Below are 20,297 nucleotides of genomic sequence, written 5' to 3'. Positions count from 1 at the left end.
TTCAGGTTCTCTACACTTTTTACTCTAATTATTCAAATTCCTGTATATCCAGTTTCTCTAGCTTCTGCCTAATCACCTTTCAAATTATGAAGATACTTCAAAAAGTTCATGGAAAGATTCATTTTCTCTTTCAATTCTATTTTTCCATGAACTTTACAAAGTACCCATGTACTTTCAGTATGAAGTTGTCGAAGGTCTAAATCTGAGTTTCTGAGACAAGGATGTAGATGCATACAGTTTATTGGCACATTATTGCTGATGTCACATGTATGGTAGAAGGAAAAGTAAGGGAAGAAAGTCATTAAAGGGTGCATTATGGCTGTGGGTAACTGAAGACCTCTGGGGTCCTCTGCTTGTGACCCTCTGAGAAACAATATATGAAGTATCTTGGAAAAATGGCAGCCCTGGAAGGATAATCCATACTGTCTACAGTAGTCCCAGACGCTGGGCCTGATAGACTCTTAGGTGTGGAACAGAGCAATGAAACTGACCAGTTTCTAGTGATCAACAGCAGCAGAACCATCATCCACTAAAAGGTTTCTGATCAAAACCCCCTGGGGAGATGGTCAGTGAAACAAGGAAAAAAATTATAACATGCCCAGTCATGTGCAACTTTCCAACTGGAGAGTATATTGTTGTACTTGATAATAAGGTTTTGAGAATATGGAATAATGAAAATGTAAACCTGGATAAAGTATTTAAACCTACATTGTCAGCTTAGATACAAAGGATACATTCATTACAAGGGACAGAACCCTTGGTGCTATTTAACAAAGGTGTAGTTCGTGGTTTAGAGGCCCTGCTTGCGGAGCCCTAGCAGAAAATTGAAACTGTTATCTCTGATGAAGAAGTGATTAAATAGTCAAAGTTTTTCAAGGTATTTAGGCATCCTATTTTAATTCTTTTTACTGAAAAACAGGGAAATTATTTTGCTTATGTACAAATATTTAACTCATGTACCTTAAGCAAATACACACTCTTACTTGGACAAGAAGCAAACTCTGTTATACAGAACTTTACTTCATTTGTGGATCAGAAATTCATCTCTCTGATGTTATTAGGGTCTGATGGAGGTTTATATGAAAACTCGATACCAATACATACAAGTGACATGGAAAAAAATCAGAAGGCAGTTAGATCACTGTTGCTTACGGCTGTTGTTTCTGGTAATGCTCAAGATGGTATTGCACTCACTGTGCTAGATCAAGATCATGGAGCAGTCCTGGGTCCTCCACTATCAGCTTCAGAGGAATGCCTCTCCATAAAGAACATAAAATTTCAAATGCTACAGACTTCAAAGAGTTATCACAAGGGACTACTAGTCGACTCTGGTATTATGGGGGAAGTGTGTTTATGCTACACGGAAAATTTTAACCATAATTCCATACAAATGTGAAGTGTCATCATTGACAGGTGTTCTTAGAAAACTGAAGCATACTAGAGATCAAGGCATTCATGCCATGCCCCATTTTGTAAACTGAGAAACATCTCAAGGATAGAGACTTAGATCCCAGAACTAGAGCAGTCAAGGAGAAATTTGAGGAGAAAATTTGAAGTGAGTTTACAACCACTTGAACAAACGTTATCAACCATAAAGAAAGATTCAGAAAAACACAATGAAGTAAAACTACATAACATTTTTTTCTAGTAAGTGATTTTCATACTGTAACTGGGGACAATAGTAACAGGACTTCTGTGAAGATGTAAATTAAAACCATCATTTTATCCTCGCAACTGTCTGATGTAACATATCCAAATGCATGTGCTTTCCTACACCTTGTACCCTGGCATAAGGGAGGTGCCTTAGAAAAGACAGATGTACAGATGTTACAGCTCTGTCTACAGCATTTCCCTGACATTTCTGATCCAGTCACCCACACTTGGTTAAAAAATTTCTTGAGCATTGGTGATGACAGTCTTCAAGAAACAGATATCAATATAGAGTCAGTTTTCGACTACAGTGACACTGTACAAGATGAGAAAATGGAAGAGCAAACTGAAATTCTTCAAAATGGCTTCAATCCTGGAGAAGATAACTGCAATAAGTGTGACTGAGAGTTAAATGAAAAGCCTCAGGACACAACAGAGGAAGCCACTTCATGCCCTGTGATACCAAAACAGCAGCTCTATTAAATGCAATTCTTCACTCAGCATATAGTGAAACATTTCTTCTTCCTCTCTTGAAAGACATTCCAGCACAACATATCACTCTATTTCTCCAGTACTTATATTTCCTTTATCTGAAGTATAGTGAAAATGCTACTATGACCCTTCCTGAAGTACATTCTCCAACCTTGAACCAGATTATGGATTGGATATGCCTACCTCTAAACGCTGACTTTAACTGTTGTGGTAATGATACTGGAAGCAGAACGCCTACTAATAAATCTTTACAAGTTTGTGAAATCCCAGATATTTATTTTGTTTATTCTGAGATCTACAAGATCAAAATAAGTTTTCAGAAATGACAGAAACTAAATCAAGAAAAGAATAACAGAGGATTATATTCAGTTAAAGTGCTCAAACTCTTCTGATATTACCAGTTTGCTTTCACAGACATTTTATCAAGTTCTTTATGTAATTTCTTCCTGTTTATCCAGACAAGAAAGATGTTTTGTTTGTGACTATCTCTAAGTGTCAGGAGAAAAATGTTGGCAAGAACCTGGACCATCACTTACTGATGCTCCTAGGTAGGACTACAGATTTCCCATGAACTTATTTTAGATTATGGACACTAGTAGGAGAGGTTCTGAAATTCTTTAAAAAATATGTAACAGTTGATTTTAAGTAAACTTATTTGTGTACTGATAAACGGCTAATTTCTTATCACGTGTTTAAAATGGTTTTTCTTTTAATAAAAAAATCAGAATTGAAGCAAAAAAAAAAAAAAAAGTCTTGGAATTTTTTCTACTGAAAGATGTGAAAGTTTGTTGGCTAAGGGTTGCTCCAGACTGCCCTGCATGTAGGTTGAATACGTAATCAAAGAAAAGCCTTGGGCAAAGAAGACTTACTTCTGTCATTTTGCTATTAGTTTTCTATATGCCTTATAGCTTTTTTGTCCCTCATTTCCTACATTACTGTATTCTTTTGTGTTTAACTGATTTCTTGTAGTGAAACACTTAAATTCCTTTTTCATTTCCTTTTGTATATATTCTACAGGTATTTTGTTTGTAATTCTCATGGGGATTACATTTAACATCCTAAAGTTATAGTACTCTTAACTTGAGGTTTTACCATATTAACTTCAATAACATACAAAAACTCTGCTCCTTTAAAAGCTCTGTTCCACACCTTTCAGTTGTTGATGCAACAAAATTACGTGTTTATACATTGTGCATCCAAAACTAATACTTCTAAATTCATTAGCCTCTTACAACAGTACCAGCTTTTGCACTAATTAGGTTACAACAGTACCAGCTTTTGCACTAATCATTTTTAAGTGGTTCAGTCTCTTAAATCACATACCCATTTCTCTTTGCTTCACAGCTTTTGAAGTGGCTTTTTGCATACTGCTATATAATTCTCTCTCTCTCTGTTTATCTCTTCCCATCTCTTTCTCTGTCCCCTTCCTCTCCATCCCCATTCTTGTGAATTTCCTCATCCCTAAGTCTCAGGTCCCTGTATTTATGCACACCCACCCCAACCCCTAAGCAAGGCAGTCCTCTGAGTATCACATTACACAAAAGGAACAAAAGTGAAACTCACAAACCAGCCTCAACTTACACTTGGTTACTCAAAGAAAAAGAGTCAATAGTGCTTTTCCTAGCATTTTGGAAGAGGAAAACAGAACCCACCAAACCAACCAACCAATCAAAGACAAATTCCACAAAGAAAGACTGTATTTTGTCTTTTTACATTTTGGTGTATACTCCGTGAACATTTGACGAAACAATTTTTTTCTTTAAAAAAAAAAATGTGGAGGAAAGTAGCAATTTACACAAGGTTTATTAGTCCAAGGAGTTAAATTTACAAATTTTTTTTAGTGAGAAAAACATACACACATAAAACTACCTGAGTTGCTTTTTACCTCAGCACCTTGCTCTTGTGTTTCCCATAGAGATTTTGTAAAACTGAGAGTTAGAGCATTTTTAAATTTTTTTAATAAAAATGACGTGGGGAAAAAAATGAAATATTAACTGCTGGTCTGGAAAAGTTGACAGTCCAGCTGTGCAACAACTGTTCTGAACTGTCTTCCACAGTCAAGAGTCTATAAGGACTACTTTTGGACAAACTTTGAAAATGGTTATGAAAAAAAAAAAGAAAAGATGACAAAGAAAAACAGAGAGAAAATATTGGAGATGTCCTAAATTTCAATAGGGTCCGTAACTTTAGGGCTTTTTGTGCTTTTGTGCTAAAGGATGAACATGTATGGGTTTATCAAAACGAACCATTAAAGCACCAGCCAACAATGCAAGTTTCATCTACTGCAAACAATGTGCTGTGACGAAAGAAAGAGAAAAGAAAAAATATATATATATACATATCCAGCTAACAAGAAAAAAAATGGTTAAGATGGTGAATGTTATGTTATGCGTGTTTTGCCACAATAAAAAAAAATAATAAGCTAGAAAAACACACACATTTATTGTTTCCATTAGTCAGGGTTTGGGCAATGCTTAACTGGATATTCTGCCTCAAGGTCTCTCATAGGCTGCAAGCAAGGTCAACTGAGGCAGAATCTGCTTCCAAACTCACTCAGTGCTGGTGAGATTCCGTTCCATGTAGCTTGCTGCACTGAGGACCTCAGTTCCTTGCTGGTTGTTGGCCAGAGGCCACCCTAGATTTCTTGTCATGTGGAACTTTCCCACATGGCAACTTGCTTTATGAAAGGCATCAAGAGAGAGAGTCTGCTAGCAAGATGAATGTTACACTTCTTTGTAATCTAATACAAAAGTAACATCCTATCATGTTTGCTGTATTCTATGTTAGAAAGTCACTAGACCAGCCCACACTCATGGAAAGAACATAGTACAAATGTGTGAACACTGGGAGGCTCCTCTTAGAAACTTCAGGTTTCTTAGAAACTCCCTACCACACTATTATAACTTCCCACCAAATCTCCAACATGTACCCTTCACTGTAATCATGCCAAAGTACAGCTTTGCATCACAAAATGAGTCAAGATACTTCATACCTGTTTTGTACCTGTGTATACGTGATTCCTTCTGCCCTGAATGGACTCCACTTTAATTATTTAATTAATATCTCTGTTTTTTCTTTATATAATGACCCCTCATTTAATTTAAATGTCCTGCCTCAGTGTTCTCTGAGTACCCTGTTCAAATATATATTGTTGCTCTTGGCTCTGTAATCCAAAGTTGATTTGCTCATCATCTTGTTCCCTAAACTCTCATTACCCTGAAGCCCATACAGTGTTTGACCTGCAGCACTGTCTGAAACACTGTGGTTGCTTAATTAATATTTCATGAGTAAATAAATGAACAAATTTATTATTTTTGTTTTATAAGTTAGGAAAGTAAGACTCAAATAAATCAAAGGGGTTTTCAAGATCTCAAAGCTTATAGTTAGAGAGCCAGTAATCGCACAGTTGCTCTTTATTCCTTGTATAGAGAGGTAGATTCTGCCTCAGTTTATTTCTATTACAATACCTAATATTATTATTATCATTACTACTAGTATTGCTACTATTACTATTCTATTTCACCTCCACAGACTCCTTTTTCCTTGTACATAAACAAGTTAAGGTCCTTTGTAATTTAAGACAGTTGAGGGTAGTAAGACATTTTATTTGACCTTGATGCTCTGCTAGGTCACATCTTAATCTTAATTTGTTCTTTATTCCCAAACATCCCTAATTTTATTATTAGAATTTCCTGAAAGTTTCTTTTCAGTTCACTATGCTTTGGCTTTTATCTCCAACATTTTGTGGACACCCTTGCTAAGTTGTCTGATGGTTGTGGGTGGTGCTGTTTTTGTTGTTGCTGGTGTGTTTCCTTTGAATTCCATTTAACTTTGGTTATTATTGACTTTCCTTCCTAGAAAACTCTTTTCTGTGGGGTTAAATTTAGTACTCCCCCCACTTATCCAACCACCCTCTTCCTCTTCTGCCATTTAGTCTCACTTAACTTGTTGTAAGCCTTTTCCAAAACTCAGTCCTCGGTTTGATTTCATCTCAAGGCTTTAATTAGATTTTTTTATGACGATTGCCCCATTTATATTCTAAATAATACCTTAGTTTAAAATCATATGTTTGTAATTGCATAAGAGACCTTTTTACTTGGATATTCTATCATTCACTTAAACGCACCTTAGCTCTGTCGTTTCTTTTCAGAGTTCATTCTATCAATAACCCTATGCCTTTCCTATACCAGTCAACAATCTTGATTTCATTCTGTCTATGAAATATAGCACTTGTTGGTTCTATAACCTCTTTGAGTTTGGTCTTTTGAATTCTGCAACCCTGCCTTGTACAATATTAGATCCTGGTGATTGGCAACTCTTCCCAGATCAATTATTTGTCACTTCCTTGTTCATAACTTCAATAATTTATTGGTTTGTATGAGATATCCACATTTCTGGGCCTGCCACTCAAAGTAGGCTTATCACAACCTGTCTTGACAGTGGCAATATTATGCAGTAGTTAGATTACATGCTCTGAAAACTGGCTTCCCTATTTCAAATTCCAGCTAGTGGTATGAACTTGAGAACATCGTTTTATTTCTCTAAGCCTCAGTGTTTTCATCTGTAAAGGGGAGATATAATGTACTCAATTCCTGGGATAGATGGCCAGATTAAGTGAGGTCAAGTACATACCTCCTGTAGGTTTACCTGGCGCACTTAGGCTTGGGTGACTTTATCCACTTAATTACCTACAGTATTTTATAGTGTCTGACATCCCTTTAAATGGCCAAATTCTAATTATTACTCAAAGTCCTGATCTCATTCTACCTCCCCCTTGAAGCCTTATCTAATTTCAGTGAATGAGTTCTTCCTCCTCTGAAATCATTTAAGAGGTAAAGGTATTGTCTGTGTCACTGAGTTGACTCTAATCAGATTCTGTGCTTTGTTACTAATGGTTCCAGAGTATGCAGTTTGTCTCTAGCCAGAGTCTAAGCTTTCTGAGGACAGGAGGAGGTGAGTCTTCTCTTTATTCCTTTCTGCACTTTATATTTATTAAGTGGTTAACATTGAATTTCAATAACAATATATAAACATAGAGAGGGATATCTTACTGGTAAACAGCAACATATTTCTGATATCAGTATGTCAACTTCATCCTTCTAAAATATCTATCTCCAAATTTCTGAATTTATTAAGATATGCCAGGACAAATAATAGTAATTTTTCCCCGTGAGATTATGTTTCTTAAAGAAATTTTTTAAATGAAATTAGACAAGGAAACAGATATAGAAATGACCTTTTCCATCTTACAGTCCAGAAAGTGTGCAATTAATCTCTTCCTGAGTTACAGCCAATATTAGTGAAAGAAAGCAACAGAAAAAAGCAGGTATGCACGTGTGTGCACACATAATCAGAACTAGCTTGTAAACAATAATTAGTTTGAACTTACTGCTTTCTTCCAAGTATATTACCCTAGGCACTTCCTGCATTTGATTACTAATAAGCTTAAATTGAAAACACATCTTTTAAATGTGGGGAAAATATAACTGTTGAGCCTATTATCATTTTTCTCTCTCATAGTAATACATCACCAAGTATGGCTTGAATATTTATTACATGCTTCTTTAAGTGCACTTCAGATTAACTTACCATGTTATAAAAATGAAAACTTTATTTGAAGCAATAAGGAATGTGCTGACAATTAGTTACACTAGAATGTCAAATATTAATATTCTGAATAATTACCTCAGGTTATTTCAGTACATTTTTGCTAGCTTGCACTTATTTGAAGATGTTTCTATGGAAATTATTCTAGTTTTCAAGCTGTACATGCAGCTCTATGTAGTCTCTTAATCCAGGAAATAACTTAAAAGATTAAGTTATTTTTATGGAACTTAACCCCTTTCAATCAGCTTTTGTTATTTCCTTAAATTTTTTTAAAAAGTTACAAAACAAGTAGGGTATTAACAATAGTAGTCAATACTATGTAGTATCTACTCTTGTGGGGTAAACTATAAAGAAAATGTATTTCACAGTGCCTCTAAAGCCCTATAGTCTCAGCTGTAACCTTTTGGAATCACATATAGAAATGCTCACCTTGCAAAAGAGAGGAAACTTTCCCCAGGCTAAAGTGTCTGTTGTAAGTATAGAACTGTAACACAGCAAGGTTGCTGGCTCAAGGACAAACAAATTACTTGATTGATATGTCAAAATGCTGGAGAAGCTGTTGTAGGGAAAGAGAATATTTGCTAAGATCAAGCTTTTGTTGGTGGATAGACTTAATCTTCTGCAAATTGCATTATGGAATGTCACTTTGCTTGTTTGACTGATGTTACCAGCCTATTTAATTAAACTATACTTAGCTAAAACCCCACCTATGTTCTTTTCCTGTAACTTCCTGGTCTGGAGAATAAATGTGGGTGAAAACCCCAGTTCATGGTTAATTTCCAAAAATAAGAAATGCCTCACTCTTGAGGGTTCCAGAAAATTAACCCTTTCAGGGTCTCTCACTGCTCAGAAGAAATGGGTTTTAAGTAATCCTTTTGCAGCTCTGTCACCCAAGGGAAGAGAGGTGACAAATCCATGTAAGGCAAAGCAACATACTCTGCAGTAGGCCTTGTTCTAAGAGCTTTTCATGTATTAACATAGTTAATAAAAAATATTACATTCCCTTGAAACAGTGAAGAAACAGATTAAGTGACATGTACAGGATCATAGTGCTATTTTCATTGCCCCCAATTTTACTGTTTCATACATTTAATGAATATTTATAAACACTGAACATATATGGGTCACTATTATACATTTATTTTCCTTTTGCTCTGATTCTCTCAATTATTTTTTCTTACTGATTTTTGCTCTCTATATTTTGAAAGCTCTAAAAAATTTGAGATGTAATATACATATATATGAGTATTTATATGTATGTATACACACATACACTGCACATACATATACATCTGCATTTAAAAAGCAATATACTTCCAAGGTTCATTTTGAAATGCAGACAATTTATCTGGTTTATTTCCCACTTGTCCCTATTTGCCCCAAATGCTCCAGTCATTCTAGTCTCTTCAGCATCACTGCGATCACATATATTTGCTTATGGTATTCCTGCAATGTCCTTCATTCATCACTCATTTGAATTACATTTTTCAAGTCGCATTTTCTCCATGAAGTCCACTCAAATATTTCAACCCTCATATTCTTCCTCTTCTAAAATCCTATGCTTACCATTATTATGTGGTCACTACAAGGACCGTATATGAACTTCCAAATCTTGTGCAACATTTAACATTCTATCTAAGGCTTAACAATGAGTAGTTGTTTGTTGTTTGATAAATAAGCACAATTTTTCTTTTATTTTAGTGATATGTATATTATTATTACTATAAAGAGTAGTCAGACAGAGAAGACCCTGTCCTAGTTCTGTAGCCAATAGAGTTAGCATAATTTTATTTTTGCTCACAAGGATGATAAATTAACTTATAATTATTTCTTAAAAGATTTTCGGTATAGATATATTTTGAATATTAGTAAAATATTTTACTGTTTTCTAAATTATTTTTCCCACACATACATAAGACACTTAAATTTTATATATGTGGATTTTCCTTTAAAAAACATTTACCAAATTGAAGCATTATAGAGATTTGCTTTTCTCCTAGGTGAGTCATCTTTTCATAATGACTCATACTATTCTTTTACAGGTCCCTTAAAATCAGAATCTTTTTTATAAGAACAGTTTTGAGGGAAAAAACGCTTTTGTTCATTTTCTATCAATTGTAAATTGATTCAAGAGGGTTGTTGAGATATGTGGGTTTGACATCAGCCTTAGAAGTAGAAGGATCAGGGAAGAAAAACAAACTTTTATGTGCTAATGGTCTTGCCATGTACTTATTGTTGCCAAAACATAGAGTCTTAATGTAAACAGGTTCTGAAGATGTCCCTTTATAGGAAAACAATATTGAACCTATTGGAAAGGGAAGAGTTGATGTTCTTAACATGAAGTATCTAGCCAATAAACAAATGTTATGTAGCACAATGTCCAGAACAGCTGCTTCTTTGTTTGTACTAATGACAAGACTATGTTACAACTGTTTCCATTGTAATCTTGAGCCACGTGGTATAAAACAGGGGCTGGCAAACTACAACCCATGGGCCAAATTTCTTCCCCCTCTCCCTGTTTTTATAAATACATTTTTATTAGAACACAGACACAGCCATTTATTTACATATTGTCTCTATCCACTTTAACAGTGCAGAAGCAGAGTTGAGCAGTGCAATAGACACTGCATGGCCTACGACATCTACAATACTTACTATCTGGCCCTTTGTACAAAAGGTTTACCAAACTCTGGTATAAAGTATATTATATAAACTTCTTAATCTGGAGTTTACTTGAGGCTATGGATTGAACTGTGTTCCCCAAAGTTTCATGTATTAGGAACTTTATCCCCACTGTGACAGTGCTAAGAAGGTGGGAAATCCTCATATAGTAATTGAAAGGTGGGGCCTTTAAGAGGTGATTAGATTGTGAGGACCATGTTCTGGTAAATGGATTGATCCATTCATGGAGAAATAAGTTGATGGTTTTATGGGTGGTAATGGGCGTGGTTGTGATGGCTTTATAAGGTGAGGAGCAGGTTAGCTCTCTTTCTTGCTCAGCCATTCTTGCTATGTGACACCCTGCATCATTTGAATAGGGTCACCACCGAGAACAAGGCCATCACCAGATGCGTTCCCTGGACTTTGGACTTCCCAGCCTCTGAAACTGTAAGCAATAAATATTGTTTCTTTACAAATTACCCGGTTTCAGGTATTTCTGTTATAAGTAGTAGAAACAGACTAATACACCTGTTGAATATATGCCATCTCTACACTTATCAATAGATTGAAAGAATCAATGAAAAGGACAATGGGATTGAAAATGTACATTTGTAATGAGTTAACTAATAAGTCTTATCAAGCACATGTAGCTGCCTGTGGTAATTTTCACTATTATTACTACTGGTCAAATTTATTGAGCATTTATTATGTGCCAAGCACCTTATATGCAGTCTCATTTATCCGCCACACACAAAAAAAAACCTTGTGAAATAGATACTATCATAATCTCAATTTTTGAAGTGATGAAACTGAAGAGCAGACAGCTTGACCAAAGTTGCACACTTAGAGCAGGAATAGAAGCCAGATCTATTCAAATCTGTAATTTATATTCTAAATTCTGCATACACTGGATATCTCCATGGACTGGGGAGAGATATAAAGGAATATAGAAAGCCTAATCTCTGCCTGACCCTGCAGCAAGCTTTCTAAACAGCTGTGTTTGTGTTGCAGACAAAACATACACATCATAACAAACATTTATACAGTGATTATGGTAGGCACTATTCTCAGCACTATACATTAATTATCCCATATAATCTTCAAATCAACCTGAGAAGAAAGTTTAGGTCACTTGTCCAAGACCATGCAGTTAGAAAGTGACAGCAGGGTCTCTGCTTAATCACCCAACAGTCAAAAAACAATACCCACACCATTGAAGCTTCAGTTGACATTTATATTTCTTACTCTCGAATATAAACAGATATCCGAGATACATTAGACATTTAAGTTAATATTCTAACAAGCAAACAAGCAAACAAAAAGGAAGTAATCAAAAAGATTGAAGAAAACTTTTAAAATACTCATAATTACCATACTGGGAAAATAAGAAAAGATGATTTATCTATGAAACACAAATAGGATGTTAATTTTTAAGGGGATGGGGTATTCAAAGCACAAAAAAATAGGTTTTGAAGAATAAAAGTATGAGAGCACAACAAATTCAATAGGAAGAGTAGAGCAAACAATAACAGAAATAAGAAAATAAAAACAATAGAAAAAGTACTAATATTACAAAATTAGTACACTCAACATGTATTAGAAGTGCCAGAAATTACCAATAAATAATTTAAGACAATTTTTCAGAATGGAGCCCACTGAGTGACCAGCACATTGAATGCAAAAGACCCACATTAATAAACATTATCATTAAAATTATCATAACTAGGCATAAAGAGAATTGGAACACTTCCAGAGAGGAAAAAAAAGTGAGCTCACATTTAAAATACTTTATACCAGAACAACTTACAACTTCTCAGCAATATATGAAGCTTGAAGAAAATGGGGCAAGATGTTCTTTATTTTCCTACATGAATTGTAATTCTGAGAGTAGTGTTAAAGCTTTCCAATAGGATTTTTATATTGCCAGTTTTTCTTAACATTTCTAACAATTTTGCCTTGGCTATTTTGATTGTATTTTCTTTGTCATGTAAAGATTTCTCTGTGCTTTCTTCATGGATTATTGTACCTTCTCTTCCACTATATATTCTTTTTGTCCCTTTTTAATCATTGTATATTGAATTCAACTTTAATATCAGTAAGGTCACCTCTGTTCTGAAATCATGAACATTGATCTTTTAGAGGTTTTGCCATTTATTTTAGAAACGTGTCTTAAGAATACTGAAAATATTTAAATATATTTGACCATATATTTCTCTATCAATATCAAATATTTTTTAAAATACATGATAGTTCATATACTCTCCCAACTTCCATGATGTAAAAGAGGAGAATTTTAATTTCAGATTTCCTGATAAAGTGTTCCTATTGACTTATATTTATAAAAAGGCAGCCTTTGAAAATTTATCAGCAGGTGAGGAAAAAATCTCATTATTATTTTAGAATAATGATTCTGGAACTTTTGAGGATACATTGTATGCCTGACAATTGTTTTTGGAGAGTGGCGATTTTTGTTAAGGATCTATGGTAATGGATTAAGCGAGAGATGATAATTGCTTGACCTAAGGCAGTTAGAGTGGGGATTGAGAGATAATTAATGGGATAGGAGGCTGGAAGAGGTGGTGTGGGAGACTCTTCAAGATGATGTTGGGGTTTCTATCTTGGGTAACTGGGAGATAATAATGGCATTAATTTTCACAGGAAATAAAAAATAAAGATAATGTTTGTCCATATGTTGATGTGAAGTGCCTCAGTAACCAGAAATCTACCTTAGAGTTTAAATAAAGGCTAGTAAAGTAATGAGTCAGTGTTACAGTAAAACTTTCCTCTAGTCTAGTACTACTCTGACCTGGTACCTGGATTCAGTAACTAGATTTTCCTGATTGGTCCTGTTACTAAATACCCATCAGTGATCCAGTTTCTCTTAGACTTTTCTCCAATTCCAAAGATTAAGAAACTTCCTCTAATCTCCACAGTCATTGAAAAATGTATGCTACCTATTAATCCTTCCTATGGTCTGAAAGTTTGTCTCCCCCACAAATTCATATGTTGAAATCCTAACTACCAAGGTGATGGTATTAAGAAGTGGGGCCTTTGGGAGGTGATTAGATCATGAGAGCAGAATCCTCATGAGTGGTATTAATACCATTATAAAAAAGGCCCAAGGGAGCTTGTTTGTCTCTTCCACCATGTGAGGACACAATGAGAAGGCATCATCTATGAATCAGGAAACAGGCCCTCACCTGACACCAAATCTCCCATGCCTTGATCTTGGACTTCCCAGCCTTGAGAACTGTGAGAAATACATTTCTGTGGTCTAGAAGCTACCCAGTCTGATATTTTGTTATAGCAATCCTCGAATGGACTAAAACAATCCCCTGATCCTAACTCATTTATATGGATCTCTTGTTATCTCCTGCTCATCAGTTAAGATTCTTGGGTACAAACAGCAGAAGCCAACTCTGGCTAAAGTACTCAGTAAAGTAATAATAAGTGACACAAAGACTAAATAGGAAAGGAAGAAACCAGGCTTAGCAAAGAGTTAGACCCCCAGGGAGGCTGAGCAGTGACAACGACATTCAAGGCCAAGGAAAGGGCTGGTTAGAACCCACGTTCTGGTCCTGCTGCGCTGATGCTCCAGGACATTGCAGCCACTAAAATTAAAACATTAAAGCCAGTGTAAAGTTCACAGAGACTTGAAACCACTGTTCCAGACGTTTGATGCCATGACTGTTACTGTGAATAACATCTAAACTGACCCGCATTCAAACTCCCTGACAGGAGTGATCTGTTAGTGTCTGGGTCATCTACTCATGTCCTTGATGGTAGATATAGAAAGGTATAGAAATAAAGATGAACACCATTCTTTGGCTTCTTTATTGAGGGGTGGGCTCTGTGTCGCTAAATTATGCAACAAATTCTTATTGAACATATACAATATGCCAGTTCTAGGTACTGGAGTACAATAGTGAACAAAACAAAAATACCTGTCCTCGTAGACTTGTAGGGTAATGGTGCAAAAACGTTTTCGGCATGCCTTTGCCTGAAGCTTGTTTTCCAAATTAGTATGAGTCAGTGTTTGCAAAGACCCAAACTCTAGGCAAATGACTGGCTGATTTTCTGAAATCTGTGTTTCGTTAGGGATTTAAGTCAGCTTCAGGGTTTGAGATACTATCTAATAAGAGGTAAGTCCTAAAAGTTTGGAAAGCCTAAAAGGCAGCTAAACCCCCCATTTAACTTCTCTTTTCTGCACTTTCAACAAGCTTCACCCCTTAGACTCACTACTCCATGTCTCACTTCAATCCTATGTTTCTGTATAATTCATGTGACATGATGAAAATTTGAACCATCCAGAAGTATTCCTCTTGAATCTTTGACAGTTTTTTGGTTCTAATTTTATATGCACAGGCAAAGCCTCGAATATTCTACAAACTGATCCTTATTCATGTAGGTGCAAATCCAGGACTTCCAAAGGGAAAAACTTCCACCTGCATCTCTCACCCAATCTCCCAGCTAGAAAGAAAAATGCAGTTGGTTTGCTAATCAATTCAGAACACTCAGTATCCTTTACACAGATATAAGAGATAAATATCTAAAATGTTTTTGTGCAAGAGGATTTCTAATCTCAGTCCCCCTGAAGCACAAAACAGGGAAGCTTAAGGGCTTGATCCTACACTCTGTAATTAGCAATAAAATATCCCGCAGAAACAATATAATGAATGGGTTCAAATATAAATTTAACCATAGTTATAATACTTCAAGTACCTAAGGGTTAAGTAAGTTCTGGAGACTGCACTATGAACCTAACCAGTATGGATACCTTATCTATCTGAGAGAAAACATTTCAACTTTGAAACAGCTCAATTTACAAGTGAATTTCTGGAAAGCGGTCTCTCACCTTTCTTTGTTTCAAGATTGTTCTTAAAAAAGTTCTTGCCTTTACCCGACTACCAAACCCTTCAAAAGGAGAAAATAAGTTTTTCCCAGCTCCAGATGTCAAAAAGACAGCAGAGGCTCAAACTGTGACTAAACCATGTCACAGAAGAAAATACCAGTCTCCTAGGAAACCTACATGAAACAGAATTGCTATCACTCTTTAACTACTGCAGATATTTCTATGACTCACAGATAAAATATTACTTTGAAAACCTTTACAAGTCACTAAAAAGAGTAAGGTAAAATTTAAAGATAATTCATTAATTTCTTCAAGAAATAATTATTGAGAGCCAACTACATGCTAGGAACTGCTCTAGCTGAGTGTACAGCACTAATAAAACTGACTAAGTCCTTGCTTTCTGGAGCTGTCAGTCTTATGGGAGAACAATTATAAAAGAAAAATAAGATATATATATTATAATGTCATATATGTAGAATTATGGGGGAAAAATAAAATGCAGACTTGAAGGATGAGGAGCCATGGGTTGGGGGTGCCACATGAGATAGGGAGGAAATGGAGGTGGCTCAAAGGAGATTAAACAGGAGCAGAGACTTACAAGATGAAGGAGGAAGCCAGGGAGCAAGCCAAGTAAATATCTAAGCAGGACAGAGAGAAGGAGGACATGTGAAAGCTCCATGCAGTCACATGTTGGCGGATGTGCCACCTGTAGGTGTTGAGAGCCAGCTGGAATAGCTCTAGCAGAGTAAGTGAGCAGGAGGAAGGCAGAAGCCTCAGCTGGAGAAGTAATAGGGCCAGAGCATTCAGGGCTGTGCAGGCCACAGTAAGGACTTGGGATTTATTCTGAATGAGATGGAAAGTGAGATGAGGGAGTTTCCACAGGTGAGTAAAACAATCTTATTTTATTTTAAAAGGGACCATTCTGATACCTCTGTGTAGGGATGTGAAAGATCTCATAAGATGTAAGAACATGCCCATAGAACAAAGTTATTATCTGCTAGTTCATGATTTATCCTGGCTTCTGATTATTAAATTGATTTTGCTGATTTTCCTTTTGACACATTTTTTTGTATGAGGGATTCTAAAGCTTATGTGATGTTCTATTTGATGCCACAAATGAAGTGTACAGCAGGAAAAAAAAATAATCAAAAATTTTTGTTGTGTGAAGACTTTATCTAAATGTCATACATATCTTATAAATCCTATGGCAACAAAGAACAAAGAACATTTTCTTTACATTCAACTTAGAAAAAATATCAGAAATATCAATGACTTGTGGTTTGACAGGGAACGAAGGTACATTTTCTAAAAACTTCAGCCATCCTCTGCATAGTGTACATGGGAGGGTCACCTCTATCTTTTGTGTGTGGATTTGCTCTTAAACAATCTGTTGATCAGATGCTCTGATGGGGAGTCTTGCAGCTCAGCCTCCAGGAGAGAGCACGTGGCCCAGGCCTAAACTCATCAGCCCTTAGTATTCTGCCGGCCAGTGATTGGTTCGGAGAAGGTCACACGACCCCAGTCAGAGCAGTTGGAACAGATCTCAGGGATTATAAAACCTTAGAGAAAAGAAAGGATGTCTCTCTTTCCACTAGACATGGAGGTGTTAGTTTGTATGACTAGAGTTTTTGCAGTAAAGCAAAACCTATTTGGGAAAAGGACCAACCCAGAAGAAGTGGAACTGAAAACTGAGAGAAACCAGAACCTGGAACTGTTATTTGAAACTTTGCTTTTAGCTATACTCAAAGTCAGTCTTCTTCCCAGTTTCTCACTTTATGTGAGCCATAAAATTCATTTTCTTTAAGCTAGACTAGGCTGGGTTTTCTGTCACTTGAAACTAAAATATGGTAACAGATATAAATTGAGTTTAAATAATCTTGAAATGTGTGTAATCACTAAATTCAATAATACGTAACACTGGATATTAAAATTTTTTTCTAAATATTAGACAACAAGTCTTCTCACCTAGTAAATGGAGAAATATATGGAAAGCCCTATCCAAACACAGAGGAGCTTAGAGACCTAGACTTAGAGTGGAGTCCTGGGACATGAGCTGGACATAGGCAGAATGGGACTGATTTGAGCTTCAGGGCACAGAGCAAAAGGGAAAGCTGAAATTTAAAAGGGAAGTAGAAAGTCCAGTGGAAGCATCAAATCACAGAGGGCGATTAGTGAGTCAGAATACAAACAAGAAGCCAGAGACCAAATGGACTCCCAAACAAGTATAAGGAGGTTTAAAACTGTTATTTAAAAGCCAGACTTGAAGGAGGTGCCTTAGGACTTGGGAATTAGCTGCAGTACTTTTTATAGGTCACCTTTGGAGTCAGTATAGGTGGAGAGGGAATTACCAAAGGCACTGAATAGGCAAGAATACACTTGACAAAATAAAATATTCAGTTATGTATCCAGGCCAACTAAAATATTCAGAATTCAGTAGACCTTCAAATCCCTAAGGCAACATGACTTTGAAAGGAGGAATATCTTCATGTAGAAAAACACTTCCTATTGATGAAATGGTAACTCTCTATGACCTGCAACTGAATCACTAAAGGCAATCGAAGTACAAGATGAAAGCAGTATTTCTCTGCTTCTCTCCCACTTACTCATTCCCACCCTAACATAGAATGTTTGGCATTGACTACTTCACAATAAAAAATAAAAAATAAAAACATGACTGAAACTTACTGTAAATGCATGTGAGATTCAGGAAAGAAGTGAAGACTCTAAAGGTATGGCTACACAGAGAGATTTGAAGTCCCCCTGCCCCACAGCTACAGGCCAAAGCCAGACTCAGACAAAATTGTGCAATGAAAGCCCTTACCCACGTCGTTCTGAAGTGCATCCCTGGACCAGCAGCATCAGCACCACCTGGGAGCTTGCTAGGCAGACCTACTGAATCAGAAACAGGCTCAGCATCCTATGTTTTATCAAGGCCCTAAGGTGATTGTGATTTTCACTAAAGTTTGCAGCTCACTGCCTTAGCCCAGCCTCCTCTCAGCTGAAGCCTTCCCTCTGACAACTCAATCATAAACATTCTCTGAGCACATACTGACCATAGAAAAGTGCATAGAGGTTGCCCCAAACCACACTATGACAAAGTCTTCAATTATTTTTAGTCTCATAAATCCAGTGATTTGCTGCAGTACTAACCCACCTACATGATAGTCTCTTTGGGGCAAGGCAGTTAAAAATAGACAAGTAGATGAATAAATACAATATTGACACAATTTCATAAAACTGGGCTACTGCATAGCATTCCAATTACATCTTAGAACTAGATTTCACTCTACAAATATGAAGAATAGCTAATAATATAAGGTACCTATAAGAACACCACCTCACAATGCCAGTCCCACAACAAAACAATAGATAATTCATCCAAAATACCTCCAAAAGGTAAATTTTAATTTATCCAAAATCCTTAAAAGAGTCCCTTATGCTACTTATGTATTTAAATGCAATTGCCTGTTTCCTTCTTTCAAATTTAAAATACCATATACCAAAATGAACTCATCAAAAAAGAAAATGATCCAGGCAGCAGAAAAAGAAGAGCTTTTTGCTATTATAGCAAATGTCTTCAAGCAAAAGAAATACTAACAAATAAAAAAGAAAGAAAAACAAAAAAAAGTGAATGAGGTCATAATTGAAGAAAGAATCTTCAAGAAAGAGCTCAAGAAAATAAAAATTAAATTTCTTTCTGGGTATATTTTATCTTCATGAAAAAACAAATGTTCCTGACAGCCAACCACAAAAACTTTTGACAGTGTAATTGACACATAATTGTTTGCATTGTGTAAAGATTCAAATATACATCTCTTAGAAATTTGTATTTATATTTAACTTTAGGAAGAAATATATATTGGAAACATATGTTAGAGATTTAAACTAGATACTGAATGCTAACTACACTGAAAACCACAAGAGTAATCATAGACCCTTTGTATTGGGAGGGATGTAAATGGTCATGGATTATAACCTCTCAGCCAATGCAGAAATCTGTTTTTCAGCATAATAATGATCCTCAAGCCTCTAATTGAATATTTAGAGGGAAGAGAGTCAATTTCTTTTGAGTAAGACTAACAGTCAGAAATTTTTATCTTAACTTTTGCGGATACAGCTGCCTTGATATGTCATTTTGTCAACAATGTGCCCATTTTAGGCACCTCTCAAAGTTTGGTTACAAGTGGACTTTCTTATAGGATAATACTATCTATACTGTCAAAAGGATACTGTTTACTTATCTCCCACTGTTATGATTCATTTTATTTTTATGCAATTCAGCCATAACTTTTGGGTATATATGTGGCTGCCTGAAGGTTGCAGGTATTTTGGAAGCTCTAATAAATCCCTTGCCACTAACATTCTCTTTCTTGAAACCATATTTTAGTGCAGCATTTATCTAGCATCATGAAATATCAGATATTCATATGTTAAATTTTCAGATAAATAATATTTTTACCTATTAGTAATAACACTAAACTATTTGAATGGCACTCTTTTCTCATAACTATGGATTTGAAAAAGTTAAGTCAGCAAAGAAATATTCTGCCCTATGAAGGTGAGACAAATTGCTAGCTGCCTTCCCTTAAAAACAAGCATAAAACATCACCCTGAAGCAGAACTCTTTCCTGAGAATACATTGTGTTCTCATTAATAAAAGAATGTGTATTTAGTGAGAGGAAGAAACACCTTTGTCCAATAGGAAAGGTGTAGTATAAATGTTTACAGGCTGTATTGAGCAGAACTCTTATAAAAAAATTCTTTGGTATACAGAGCTGACCTTGAGGAAAGGAATGGACCAATTTTCTTAAGACATTTTCAAAGAGAAAGGTCCAAGACCTCCAGTCATCTTCCATAAGATTCAATATGAATGAGAGCTGAACAAATTCATTCATTCATTCATTCATTCATTTATTCATCCATTCATCAGTTAAGGGCCGAGAACAAATCTAGGTGGTAAGGACACAGCAGGAAGGCTCCTGGCCAAGGCTAATGGTACAGAAGAATTCTGACAACGTACTTGAAAGACAGCAAG

The 20,297-nt window shown here is 35.8% G+C and overlaps 1 pseudogene; it reads left to right on the top strand.

The window, feature by feature from the left end:
• The first annotated feature begins 395 nt into the window (after positions 1-395).
• LOC134377566 (nucleolar protein 11-like) lies at positions 396-2,534 on the top strand (annotated as a pseudogene).
• The last annotated feature ends 17,763 nt before the right edge of the window (positions 2,535-20,297 follow it).

Source organism: Cynocephalus volans, chromosome 5 (assembly GCF_027409185.1).
Source record: "Cynocephalus volans isolate mCynVol1 chromosome 5, mCynVol1.pri, whole genome shotgun sequence".
NCBI classification, from domain to species: domain Eukaryota; kingdom Metazoa; phylum Chordata; class Mammalia; order Dermoptera; family Cynocephalidae; genus Cynocephalus; species Cynocephalus volans.
Note: the sequence above shows the minus strand (reverse complement) of the source record. Positions and strands in the feature narration are given on the sequence as shown.